The sequence below is a fragment of the Mustela erminea genome, chromosome 3 (assembly GCF_009829155.1).
Source record: "Mustela erminea isolate mMusErm1 chromosome 3, mMusErm1.Pri, whole genome shotgun sequence".
NCBI classification, from domain to species: Eukaryota; Metazoa; Chordata; class Mammalia; order Carnivora; family Mustelidae; genus Mustela; species Mustela erminea.
The window spans coordinates 103509581-103523344 of record NC_045616.1 but is presented as its reverse complement, the minus strand read 5'-3'; the positions used below and the strand labels follow the sequence as shown (position 1 = coordinate 103523344).

The following is a 13764-nucleotide window of genomic DNA, read 5'->3' as shown; positions in this document are numbered from 1 at the left end:
TTTTGTAACTCCTATTGTAATAACTGACTTCAGGATCAGGATGCTAAAACCATTTGGGGCGCCTGGGTGGCACAGATGGTTAAGCCTCTGCTTTCAGCTCAGGTCATGATCCCAGGGTCCTGGGATTGAGTCCCATATCAGGCTCCTTGCTCAGCGAGGAACCTGCTTCTCCCTCTCCCTCTGCTGCTCCCCCTGCTTATACTCTCTCTCTCTCTCTCTCTCTCTCTCTGTCTGTCTCAAATAAATAAATAAAATCCTTTTAAAAAAAAAAAAAAGGATGCTAAAACACTGGGTGAAATGTTGTAATGGAATAGGATATTTACAAGGTTCCAAAATACTGTCCCATTAATTCCTTTCTAAAAGCAGAGGATAAAATTGTACCTTTATAAATGAGAGACCTGGCTATTGCCACCTTAGCCAAGGGATCAAATTTAACATAGCTCATAATGGGATAACCTGTCATCAAGTGCCTCCCAACATGACTCAATGCAAAGTAAGTACACTTCACCTACGATGAAGCATTCTTGTCAGAATGTTTAACCTGGTTGCAATCAAGGCTCTCACCTAACTTCCAGTTTACAGTAAGTACAGTAGCTAGAGAGACAAGTTAAATGACACTATGAGGAAATAAACAAATGAAGAACATCCTGGAGGACAAGTGAGCTGGACTCTGCAAAAACAATCAATGCCAGGAGAGGAGGGGAAAGGGCAGAGAGAATGTTCCAAATGAAAAGAAATTGAAGAGATATAATAACCAGACACAATGGATGTATTCTGTTTGAATCCTGGCCTTTAAAACAAAATCGGGGGGGCGGGGGGGGCAGCATGCCAGAAAACACATCCTTGGGACAATTAGGAAAATCTAACTGAATATTTGATATTACATTATGGAATTATTTTAATTTTTTCAGACATAAAAATAGTATTGTGGTTTTATATATGAAATAGAAATGACTACATATAATATGTGGTTATAGATCTATATATACCTATATGTACCTGGTTCTGTGTGTGTGTGTGTGTGCGTGTGTAGTTTTAGAGAGAAAGCCTATACTTATTCTTAGGAGACAAGTGCTGGAATATTTAAAGGGTGAAGCATCATCCTTGCAACTTATTATCAAATTTTTTAACAACCACAAAGGATAGGTATTTGAGGAGAGAAGAACAGAAGATGAGAGAGAAAGAGGAAGAAGGGAGGAAAGTGGCAAGTAGGAAAAGGAGGAATGGAGGCATGGAGCAGAGAAATAATACAAATATGGCAAAACTCTAACAACTGTTGAGTCTAGGTGGAAAGCCTATACAAGTCTTTGTTGTACTGGGTTTCCCCCAACTCTTCTGTATATATATGAAAATTTTCATAATAAAAAGTTATGGGGCGGGGGGAGAAGCACAACTAAAAGAAAAAATATCAGCTTGAAATCCACATAACACCATGAGAGTATCAGGGAAAAAAGAATATTCTCAAACAAAGTCTTGAGAGTATATACTGCATGCAGCAGTACAACTGGAAGGCAATGTGGCAATGTCTATCAGATTTTTTAAAAGCATCTATCTAATGAACTTTACTCCTAGAAAACTTTCCTGAAGATAAACTTCTCCACATGTAAAATGACACAATAATACACTAAGTTATTCTTTACAGCATTATATGTAATAGCAAAAGACTGGCCATAACCTGTACATGTATCAGTCCAGACTGGTTTAACAAATTACAGCACCTACAATAAATCAGCATGCATCTTTTAAATTATCTCTTCAAAAAATATGGGTGCTCTTTGGGAACTGATATGAAACATAACCATGTCGTGTTTTACACTAAAAAAAATTCAAGGTGCAGAAGAATATACATGAAAGACATATACATGAAAGCTACACAAAAATATGGTTGAATAGCTGGAGTCAGAAGGAACAGGAGACCTGCCGACTTTTTTTTTTTAGTCTACTCCCTTTTGTACTTTATGAATTTTGTAGCATACACATATACAATGTATCCTAAAAACCTTTTTGTTAAGTACTGATTTACTGTAGCTATAATGAACTCCTCCTATCTCCATGCTTTCATTACCAAAACCAGGCATTACAGATCACCTGGGAATTAGGGCCTGAAGTCAGTGTGTAAGGTAAAAATAGCCTACAGTAAACATCTGCCTTACAAATCCCTTAAATACATGCCACACTAGACTGACACACCATCTCAGTAATTCCAACACAGCTAATATTCACTCCCTTTGAACAGTTCACTGTTTCTTCAACTGACTAGAATACAAAACAGCTGGCTTGTCCTTTGGCCTCATGTTGTGATATTAAAAATGTCTTTAAAATACCATAATCACACTTATCTCAGCTAGATGAGCAGCAGTCAAGAATTGAGACAGGCTGAGAAAAGAGCAAATTTTCGTTTCTCATGTCACACTTGATCCACAGCCTTCACTGTTCAGGTTATTTTTCCCTTGCTTTGGTCATGAGATGTATGGAAGTTAATTTGCTTAAATGTCCATAAGATACATAGTGACAATGTGGCGTTTTAAAAAACACATTTCAAAAATTGTACCTCCATTAATTAAACAAACCATTATAGTAAAAAAAAAAAAGCAAAAAAAAAAAAAAAGCAAATCATAACCCAAACATCATGGGCTAATTTGCAGACTGGGAACATACTGTAATGGACTATCCAGATTCAGATGAAAAGGAGAGTGGTAACACTGCTTGATCACTATCACATATGATCTAAGGTCATGTGAGCTTACAGTCCATGTCTTTATGTTAGCATTCCCATACACTGATACATAGATTCCTCAATCTATACTCAGAGAAATCTTAAAAATCTACTGAGTAAAGTGAGCTACCAGTGGAGCAAAATAAAAGTTCCCAAATCTTTCTCTCTCCCCCTGCTTTCTCTGATGCTCATATTCCTACTAGATACTTCTCAAAGAGGATTCACAACACACAACGCAAATTCATTATAAATTAAATTCATTCTTTTACTTTCTACCTCTCCCATGCCCTGTATGCTCTTCTTCTAATATTCCTCATCTTGGAAAAGATAGTAAACATCCATCTTGGTGCCCAAGGCAAAAATCTAAAATACATACTATAGTCCATCCATCACCTACTCCAATAATCAATCCTCTGTAGATCCTACCACCTACATCTTTTCTTAAGTCCAATCCACCTTCACCACGCCCACCATCAATGCTTTGGTTTGCCTTCCTCATTGCTCACTTGAACTAACTGGTCTCCCTGCCTTCAGTCTCTCTAATCCACTTTGCACACACCTGAAAAGTTAACTTCCTAAAATAGAAATTTGGCTATGTTACTCTTTCTTCCTTCATAACAGAAGAACAAGAGTGAGTCACAAAGTAATGATATAGCAAGCTAAAAACAAGCTCATTCAATAACATGATAAAATCCAAAGAGAATGTACCACCAAGTTTATTTTTTATGAGTTTGTTCTTATTCTACCCCACACTACATAACCAAATTAAATAAGCCAATACAACTGTTTTGGTCTATCGACTACATGGAAGCAAAAAAAATCTGACTGTCTGCCTTCTTAGAGTCAAAAATGAATACAAAATGAATCACAGCGTGATAAAGGCATTTATTTCCTTCAGTTTTCTGAAGGGAAATGAAGGGTTTCCCAGACCTATGAAGTCAAGAATGCATTCAAGCTGAAATGTACTAACTTGTCTAAAAGTGAATGCCTTAATCTGAAAAGGTTTGGGGGAAGTTAAAAGCAAAGAGAGAAGGATGCCTAGGTGGCTCAATCGGTTAAGCATCTGCCTTCGGCTCAGGTCATGGTCCCAGGGTCCTGGGAATGAGTTCTGCATCCAGCTCCTTGCTCAGCGAGGAGCGTGCTTCTCCCTCTGCCTGTCGCTCCTCCTGTCTGTGCTCTCTCTCTCTCTCTCTGACAAATAAATCTTTAAAAGGGAGGGAAGGGGCAAGGAAAGAAGTTGAAGGAAGAGGTTCAGCCATAGGGAAAAACCACCCATCCCTACTATAAGCTGAATGAGGTTGTCTCAGTCCCAGTCCAGCAAATATCTCACTTTTCTGGTTGAGTCCATGCTAACTATACAATCTGACCTGAGAGGTCAAGTCTATACACATAAGAACAGTATTTCAGGCATTTGGCTTGAGTCTTCAGGTCCCTCTAACTCGGTTTCTTACTGAAAACTTAAACTGGTATATTAATTAGGACTAGTAACCAAATCTACCTATCAAAAAGGTTTATATTAATCATACCAACATGCATATACCATTATAAACTAGTAGACTGGAATTCTGGAATTTACTTATCAGTCTTGCACAGCTGGTTAATACTGGCCATACCTGGGATGAGGCGTTGCTTTGAACATGCTGACCAAATCAGATTTCTTGGGGTTTAAAACCAATGAACAGGCCCAGGATGAAGGTAAATTCTAAAACTGCACATGTGGCTATTTAAATTAAATAAAATTTAAAATTCAGGTCCTCAGTTACAGAGCCATATTTCAAAACAGCCACATGTGACTAGTGGCTACCATACTGAACAGCAGAGATACTAAACATTTTCATTACCATAGAAGTTCTACTGGACAGTAATGTTCTGGAAGATAGCCTCCAACAAACCCTACTGTAAATCCATCTTGGGTTAACAGTCTGATAGTCCTGAATGACTAACACGGAACTGAGATCTAGACTGTTTTCTACCAAAGGTCAGAAGTAGATACTCGACACAACAACTGTTTCCTTTTCCTTTGCAGTGATTTCAGTTTTAGCCCTCAGGATTTCCACCCCTCTTCTTTTTTTTTTTTTTCCTAAAGATTTTATTTATTTATTTGACAGACAGAGATCAGAAGTAGGCAGAGAGGCAGGCAGAGAGAGAGAGGAAGGGAAACAGGCTCCCCGCCGAGCGGAGAGCCCAATGCAGGGCCCCATCTCAGCACCCTGGGATCATGACCTGAGCCGAAGGCAGACGCTTTAACCCACTGAGCCACCCAGGCGCCCCTCCACCCCTCTTCTTATCACTGGATGACACTCGATACTAGAGACAATACAGCACAGACTTTAGAAGCACACTCTCTGAAGCCAGATTGCCTGGATTCATACCTATCTTTGTCTCTTCCTAGACATGAGACCTTGGACATGTTATTTAATTACTCTATCATTCAGTTTCCTCATCAGTAAATATATAATGGTACCTTGAGTTACTACGAATATAAAAAGTTTATACATATGAAGTGCTTATAATTGTGCTCCACACAGAGTAAGTTTATGATAAAGACTTTTTTTTTTAAGATTAAAGGAAATGGATAATCTGGAGAGTATATTAAATACCAAAAAGGGATGCCTGGGTGGCTCAGCTGGTTAAGCCACTGCCTTCAGCTCAGGTCATGATCCCAGGGTCCTGGGATAGAGTCCTGGCTCAGGCTCCTCGCTCAGCAGGGAGCCTGCTTCTCTCTCTGCCTCTTGCCTGCCACTCTGCCTGCCTCTCTCTCTCTCTCTATCTCTGACAAATAAATAAATAAATAAATAAACTCTTTTTAAAAAATAAATACATACATACATACCCCCCCAAAAAGTCATGTTTTCAAGAGAGCTGCCTTCCAATGTAAGGCAGCTTTGTTACTCGTAAGGCTAACAAAGCACAGGTCAAAAGAAGTCCACATAATAAGCTACTGAGCTATTTAAATAACCAATAAAAACTAAGGAGGCACTGAGAAGATACAGGTTCAAGTTCACTAGAGCATATGATATTTCCCTGTATACACCATGTTTTGACATTTAAATGCACTGTCTCTCTTATACTCCCTAAGTTACCTTTATGTTCACTTGATATACTGACTGAAGATCTTGTAATTTCTTCACCAAGCAGAAAGACCACAAGATATAAAAATACCATGCCAAACAATGATCTATCATGTGTTTTCCAAGTGGAAGCCCTTTATGGAAAACCACACCTTGCTCTTGCAGATGGGCAATTTGAAAATCCAGAAGATGAAGTTCAAACTTCAGCAAACGCAGTCACATGGAAAGAGCCAGAACTTTGGAAACATAAAGACTCAAGCCTAAAGCGTGGCTTTGCCATTTACTAGCTGTATGACCCAGAGCAACTTGCACTTACTTAATGCTTATGAGCTTCATTTCACTAACTATAAAATATAAGGTTATAGCATGTGCCAACTGAGGAAGAAATATATGTGAAGAGCCTCTAACAGTGCCTGGCACTTACTAATGTTCAATAAACAGTTGCTACAGTTAATAAATCCTCCTGAGGACTCCAAGAGTCCCAAGAATAAAACACCACTACTTTATATGGTAACTACAATAACTATTTTGATCTGGTATTAGGTATAAACCATGAGATAATACCTTAAAATTATCACCTGTTTTCCATATTTTACAAGCTATGCCCCAAACAAACTTCCCTTGTTTACTGTACCCCCTGTCTGACTATAACTATAAACCATTTGGGCCTACAATAAAAATAACTGCACTTCTTACACTAAAACAAAGTGTCTACTAGAAATTCTTCCAGACACCATCACTAATCCATCCCAAACATGAACACTATATCTAAATATCTAACATTTCTTCCTTTCTCTATCAATGGAAAAAAGTGAAGAAATTCGTTTTTTAAGTTTCTTTCAGTGAGTTGAGTTTCACATAACAAAACAATACAGGGTAATTGCTTACCTGGACAATATTTTGTACTTCAGATCCACCAATCCAGAATGAATGGGGGTATTCCCTTTCAGACTAGTCTGAGAAAAGACAGCAGTCAAGCAGCTTCCAAGATTCTTTCCGTTTACTGTATCCAGCTTTCTTCAATAAAATCCCAAACATGCACTTCGGTAACTGTTGAAAGACAGAAAGCAATCCATACACCCACCATGGCACCAGCGGCAAAGGACAGCCACCAAGAAATGGAAGGAAGGGTCAATGGAGTGGTGGATCTGAGGCACAGAAAAAAAGTTACAACCCCTGAGTCAGCTATTCGGGATAAAAGTTCTGCAGCAGCATTCCTCACCTCTGTGCTGACAGAAGGATAAGAAATTCTACATGGCAAAGAAGGAAACATCCCTAGTATTAATTTTTACTCATGATAAATATGTAATTCCAAATGAGAGCAGCTAAACACTTACTCTACTACCCACATAAATTGTCTCGGACCATTCGGCTACAATGAACTTCCTTCTCCATTTTCTAAGACAGCTCCACCACCATGACAAAAAATTTGGCACCCAAAATTAATGATATGAGAGGGCTCAAATATATCCCAATAAAGACATTTAGGCATCTAGCAAGACATCTTTTGGTTTGCTACCTTTAAGACATCAAATCTGCACATTACCCAAATCTTCAACCCTCAACTGAAATATAGGATGTTTTAGAACACATGGCATATTTTAAGAGTGAACTTCTGATTCAGTAAAGGCCAATCCCCCACAACTGGCTGGTCATTGGGCTAAACTAAGGAAAATTATAAAAAAACACAATTTACTAAATGACACCTTTAAATACATAAGCCCAGTCCACACATTGTATCAACATTCTTTTACTACCATACCAACTCTTCCATTAGGCTGCAAATATATAAACAAAATATAAGGGAGACAGAAAAAAAGCACTCAACGGGATAACAAAGATAAAAACTTCAAAAAGCAATCAAAAGACTGTTAACTTACTTGGACATAAATTTCCTACCTCCTCAATTGCCACCTTGCCAAAATGTTCCTACAGTAATTATAATACCTACCTTTATTTAAAGACTACTAATAGGCCAGGCCTTTTACACTCATTACTCATATTTAATTCTCAAAAAAATGAGAAGAAATAACTTGCCCCAAATCCCACATCTACTGAGTGGTAGAGACCATGCCCTTTCCAACAAGCCCTGTGGCCTGCGAAGTCTAAAGACCAGAAAGGCCACGACTCCTGGGTTAGAAGAAACCGAGCTTCACCATCAAAGGTCCTGAGTTAATTAACATCAAAATGGAGAAGTAAAATATACCAAAGAGTAAATATTTCAGCCTAGCCGAACTAAAATACAACTGAACCAGTTAAACCATCCTGAAAGGGCTAACTCTCCATATCTCGGCACTTAAAAAAGCATTTCTTAACAAAGGCTCCCAATATTAATGATAAAACACATTATAATCTTGTCCAAGTAGGGCTTTGTGTTTAGCAGCAAAGACTGAGTCTGCGACAAAGAATATCAAATCCAGCTGAAATGGAGGAATTTTAAAATTCCAAGATCTGTCAATAAAAAGTCCACAGGCAATAACTAAAGATGTTTCGATGTATCACACTGTAGGCAAAACAACGGGAGTGACTGAAATACCAGCTTATTATTAGCCTCACCACACCGATCATATGGAAGTATCCTAATACCCACAACTTAAAAGAGTTCACATAAGTAAAATCTCAAGCAAAGAATGAGTGGCTCAAGCTTCTCCCTTTAAGCGATATCACCCTGAAGCCCAAAAATAAACTGAAAACCCAGTTTTGATAAAAGCAACTAGTAAGCTATGGGCTAGCAGCTAAGTCCTAAAAGAATGTGCTCCACTTTTCAAAGTATAACTTACTGCCATAACCAAAATGCTGAGCAATTATGGCAAAACACAACCACAATCTGACTAATGGACTCATTTCTGAACCTCTTGAATCACCAAGCCTTTTCTTGTATTACTGTGTTAATTTTCTTCTCTTCCCTTCAAATATTTACTGAATGCATAACTGGTGGCAGGCCTTATGCTGCTAGAGCTACAAAGCTTAACAGAAGCCAGACCAGGAGTGTAATGACTGACTTCTTCCTGTCCTCTGCCCCTTTCTCTTTGAGTCTCCCAAGTGATCATTTCACAGAACGAAAATATATTTTATTATTAGTTCCCGAAACTAGTTAAGCATTCTCAATTTAATTCTTAAAAAAATAATAATTAAAAATGACTTAAGTTCCTTTTTCTTAATAGTAGAGCTCCAACATAATTTTTTTTCTGTGGCTCTGAAGCAAGCTATTAGAACTGTTTCCTATATTCATTATAATTATTATATTTACCCATCTCTGCACTCAAAGACTTTTTTTTTCATTTTATGTGTTAATATCCCATTGTTTCTACTTCACAGTTTTCCACCCTGTGAAGGTCTTTTTTGTTGACTAACTGTAAGAAGGAATTTCCTAAAAATGCTTCCTGCTGACATCACAGAACCCTGCAATCTTTAAATTTTGTTAAAACAAAATTAAGATCCAGGTTAGAGATACCCTACTGGACTGTCAGGTCTTCCTGGTTTGTCTCTCATTTGCCTACAAGACAAACTTCCTGTTAGGCAATTGTGATCAGCAGAAACTTAACTGAGGCTAACAAGCACATTCTTGACCGACAGGTTTTTTCCCCCTTTGTCAACTAATTCAATGAACAACAATACAACCCCGGAGGAAATCTTGTATAATACCCACTGCTTATTCTGTTAAAGGTCAAAATCATCAGCTTTGCTAAAACAAGAATAAGAACTGGAAAATCCTAATTTCCTCATCAAAATTAAACCGAACAAACATAAATCACAATGCTCAATTGTAATACAAACTAATCACCAGCCCCCTTCTACCTTCTACTGAACAGGACTGGGTGGATTCTCTCTGTAAGTAGAGTACCCGTCTAATTACGTCTAACTGGCAATACTTAGTAATTGTAACACCACTTCCACTTCCCGAATTTCCAAGATAATACTTATTCTGTATGATTACATCATTTCCCCTAAAGACACCTCATTAAACAGACAGCTAAAAGCGATTCAATGTCAGGCCTCTGCAAAGCTTCACAAATAAATACACGAACTACTAAAGGGTAAAAATTAAAACACCATCTGTCTTGACTGTGCTTCACAAAACCCAGTCCCTGTACTTGTGGGGAAGTCAGTATGGCAAGCAGTTACCAGATAAGCGTCTGCAAGGTGTTTTCACATACATCTCTCCCATAATCCTCCCAACAACTTGGAGCAAAATCTACATTTTCTTATTTTTACCGATAACGAAAGCACAGCACAGAAGGTTAACTTTCTTAAGGTCACACAGCCCGCAGGTGATAGGGCTAAGATACAAACTCGGGTGCTTCCCTCTAAGCCCATACCCTTGCTGCTAAATCATGCTTTTCTAAGGTCACAGATTCCTCAGAACTTACTGGCTCTTGGCAAGTTCACATCCAAAGATATAAAAGGAATTTGGTTTCCTCAGTACTTTGCTATCAACCACTCTCCCGGATGTGTGTAAATTACTCTGCTGTGTTTAAGTCTGTAAATAATGGTTTTTAAATGTCTAGGGATGTCCATATAACACACACCACCCTCCTCATCTGCTTTACCACTCTTTTTCCTCTATTCATCTACACTTTTGTCTTAAAGTTATCAAAAGGAAATCTTAAAAACATTTCACGGCATGAAAAAAATTACCTTATTAATTAAATCAATGTTTCTACTGCACACCCAAGGACTCAGCATTTCGAAGGATTCAAAAGACAAGAGCCTCTGGAAAGGAAATTTAAACAAGATCACGAGCTTTTATGATACACAGACGGGTATGATAAGTCCCATAAGAGTTAGGAATAGATTATTATGAGAATTAGTGATACAGGGGAGAACTGCCATACAGATAGACAGCAATAATGCATGTCAACAATCAACAAGAAAAGTCGACTCCACATTTACTGATCACGTACCAAAAGAAGGCACTGTGAGTTTATCATTCTACAAGGGACACAGACAGGAAACTGTACCACGAACCCAGAATATGCTAAGTGCCACAAGATAAATACAAAGTGCCAGAATTCATTCATTTCATTTACAGTGAACATCATGTAGGCAGTGCTATAAAAACAAAATGGCATGTGCCACCATAATGTAAACTGACATCAAAAGAGGTGGCATCTAAACTGTATTTGAAGACAAGATTTTCTCAGTACAGGTGAAGAGAGAATTGCTGAAACTGACCTAAGCCAATGTGGACAGACAGCCGACTATTAAGTCCCTCCAGTAAACATCAGCAGCCTTCAATACATGGACTTGGTCAGTTAGTATCAGTGTTGACAGAAAAGAAAGGGGGGGGGGGAGCGTGAACAAAATCTGAAGAACCCTGGTCTGCCCTTCGGCTGTAATAAAGAATAAGTGAGGAATGGGGGAAGAAAAGCTGGGGCTCTGGAATTGAAACTACTAGGAGTTGAAGTGCTTTCTTTCCCTTAAAGTGTAAACACCACAAGGTGGAACCCAGGAACCTCAAAGCGCAAGATTCATAGGCTCAAACAGCACTACTCAGAGGGCTCTACAGCTGACCCTTGAACAACATGAGAGATTAAGAACACTGACAGTCACCTAACAGAAAATCTGCACGTAACTTTTGACTCCCTAAACTTAACTACTAATAGCCTACTGTTGACTGGAAGCCTTATCAATAAGGTGACTAACCAGGTGACTAAACACATTTTGTATTTCATATGTATTATATATTACATTCTCACATAAATTAAGCTAAGGAAAATATTAAGACAATCATAAAGAAGAAAAAAACATATTTAAAAAAGTATGTAAAAAATAAGTGGACCCACACTTCAAGCCCATGTTGTTCAAGGGTCAAATGGCTGTTCTGTGCTGATCTGTGAACCTGTATGATAGGCTAGTGATTTCCCTGTGCTAGCTCTCTGTTCTCAGGTTAGGGCAATCAAGAGCCAAGGGTACCAAGTCATGTTCACAGGATCATGTTTCTCCTTGTCAATTCTGAAGGGACACCTAACCTACTCCAAACCAGCAGCAAAAAATGATGTATTTGAGCCACCTCTTGAGGCAGGTAAATGAGTCTATAAATATTTATGTGGTTTATTTCATTCAGATCCTTCTTAAACCTTATCTATTTAATCTGCATTTGGTAAATCAGCACATGCTTAGGAGTAGATAAGGATAAGTGATGGTGACAAACTAAGATCCAATTTCCTAGAAGAGTCACTAAATCTTACTTACTCCAGTCAGAAAACCAGTGACAAGAAGGGGGTGGTGGGTAGGATCCAAAAAGAAAAAGAGAAAAATTTCCATGACTTCACTTATTTTCTTTCATCTCCTTGGCCTTGTGGCCTGCCCATACTTCAACAGCTCAAAAACACAGCACTGGTATCTTACCTTCTTAATAAGGTCCAACGTACTTTACCTATATTACTAAATTCAACAAGTAATACAGCCACTTAGAGATAACACAAAAGGAAAATGAGTCACGTAAGGTCATTGAGCAAAGAGAGGAACCAACCAACAGCTAACAATAAACTGCTCATCAATTTGTGTTTGTGGGAGGGGGGTGGGTATGCTCTCACATCCATAGAGGAAGCAGGGCTACCTTTCCTAACCTTGAACATCAGTTTCTGCTATCTTCTAATAGGGAAAACTTACCATCTTTCTCTTTCAATTAACAACTCTGTGAGTGCTTTCTAGTAATGAGGGTCTGAACATCAACTCATATTCCTATTTCAAGCATGGATAAACATCATGTGATACATAATGCAATATTCCTTCTTTCAGTGAAATCCACCATAACACACATGGTCTGGTAAACTTTGTATATTTCCTATTGGATTACTACTTTTTTACCTCATTAATAATAATGCTCATTCTACCAAAGTCAGAAATTTCAAAAACAGTCCCACAAACTAGGTACAATACTCATTCAATATAAGGCCACGAAAGTCATTTGGCAGTTAAATTATTTACTATGAGCAATTATAAATTCAGTTGTCTCAATGAAGAGTTTAGAGTCTATACTCAAGACTGAACCCTTCCTATGAGGTAGGTCAACTGGAGAACTACTCTTTGTGGACCCAGCCTGAGACAGAGCTACGTAGCAGTCACAAGGGGGGTGGAGGGGCATATTTTGGAGATTTAATTATTAGGCTATCACCAGCTTTATTTCTTAGTAAACTAAAAATAGTACAAGGGGAAAAAAAGAAAAAGAACCAATCATTGGAAGAGGAAGGATGAAGATTAACAAACTGGAGACACCCAAAAAGCCTGTTTCCTGTCTTTAATGTAGTACCCTCTGGAATATCAAATCAAAGTTATCCTGTTAACCATTAAGTACCAAACTGGTACAGGCAGCACAATCACAAATATTTGAGTATTGAAGCTGACTCATAAAAATCTAAAAATATTTCATGCTTTAGGCTTTCACCATACCATCAGTTTAACCCGTTCCTCTCTTTCAATTATGTTATTTTGAAACCAATGTAAAAAGTATTTTTAACCCAGTTTTGGAAACTAATTAAAATTCAGCAAATAAAAAGAGCATATGCAATTAGCTTTTAAGGCATTATCTTCTACATCCAATCCTGGATTTACTAAATCAGTTGTTAAATACCTGTGCTATCTACTACACTAAAATAAATGCATATATGGTTATGAAAAGGACTGCCTAAGAGTCTTATCCGGTATACCTTTGAGAGAATATCAAAATCCATATATGAAAAGGTCACTTCAAAACTGATCTCTTTGTTAAATTTTCTGAGAATCCCGGTTTTTAACATCCTTGAAAGGCTGAAATATCTTTTCAGATCATAAATAAGTAAAATCATGTATACTCAAAACTTTTTTAAAGTTATGAGCATGGGAAACCAATAAATTTAGGCCAGAGCTTTTTTTTTTTTTTTACTATACAGTAAACAATAGTAAATGAAGTACACTGTATTTCTTCTAATTCTTTTGAAAATAAAGACATTTTATTTATTTTTTTTTTTTTAAAGAACTCCATTCTTTTTTTTT

The 13764-nt window shown here is 37.7% G+C and overlaps 1 protein-coding gene across 7 annotated transcripts in view; it reads right to left on the bottom strand.

The window, feature by feature from the left end:
• Positions 1 to 13764, bottom strand: part of FBXW11 (F-box and WD repeat domain containing 11) — a 121770-nt gene that overhangs the window by 105914 nt on the left and 2092 nt on the right. Inside the window, exon 2 of one of the 7 annotated variants that reach the window (XM_032337019.1) lies at positions 6676 to 6837. The exons of the other annotated variants lie outside the window; for them this stretch is intronic. The gene's annotated coding sequence lies outside the window, so the exon portion shown is untranslated. The remainder of the gene's footprint in view (positions 1 to 6675; positions 6838 to 13764) is intronic. 7 annotated transcript variants of the gene reach the window in all.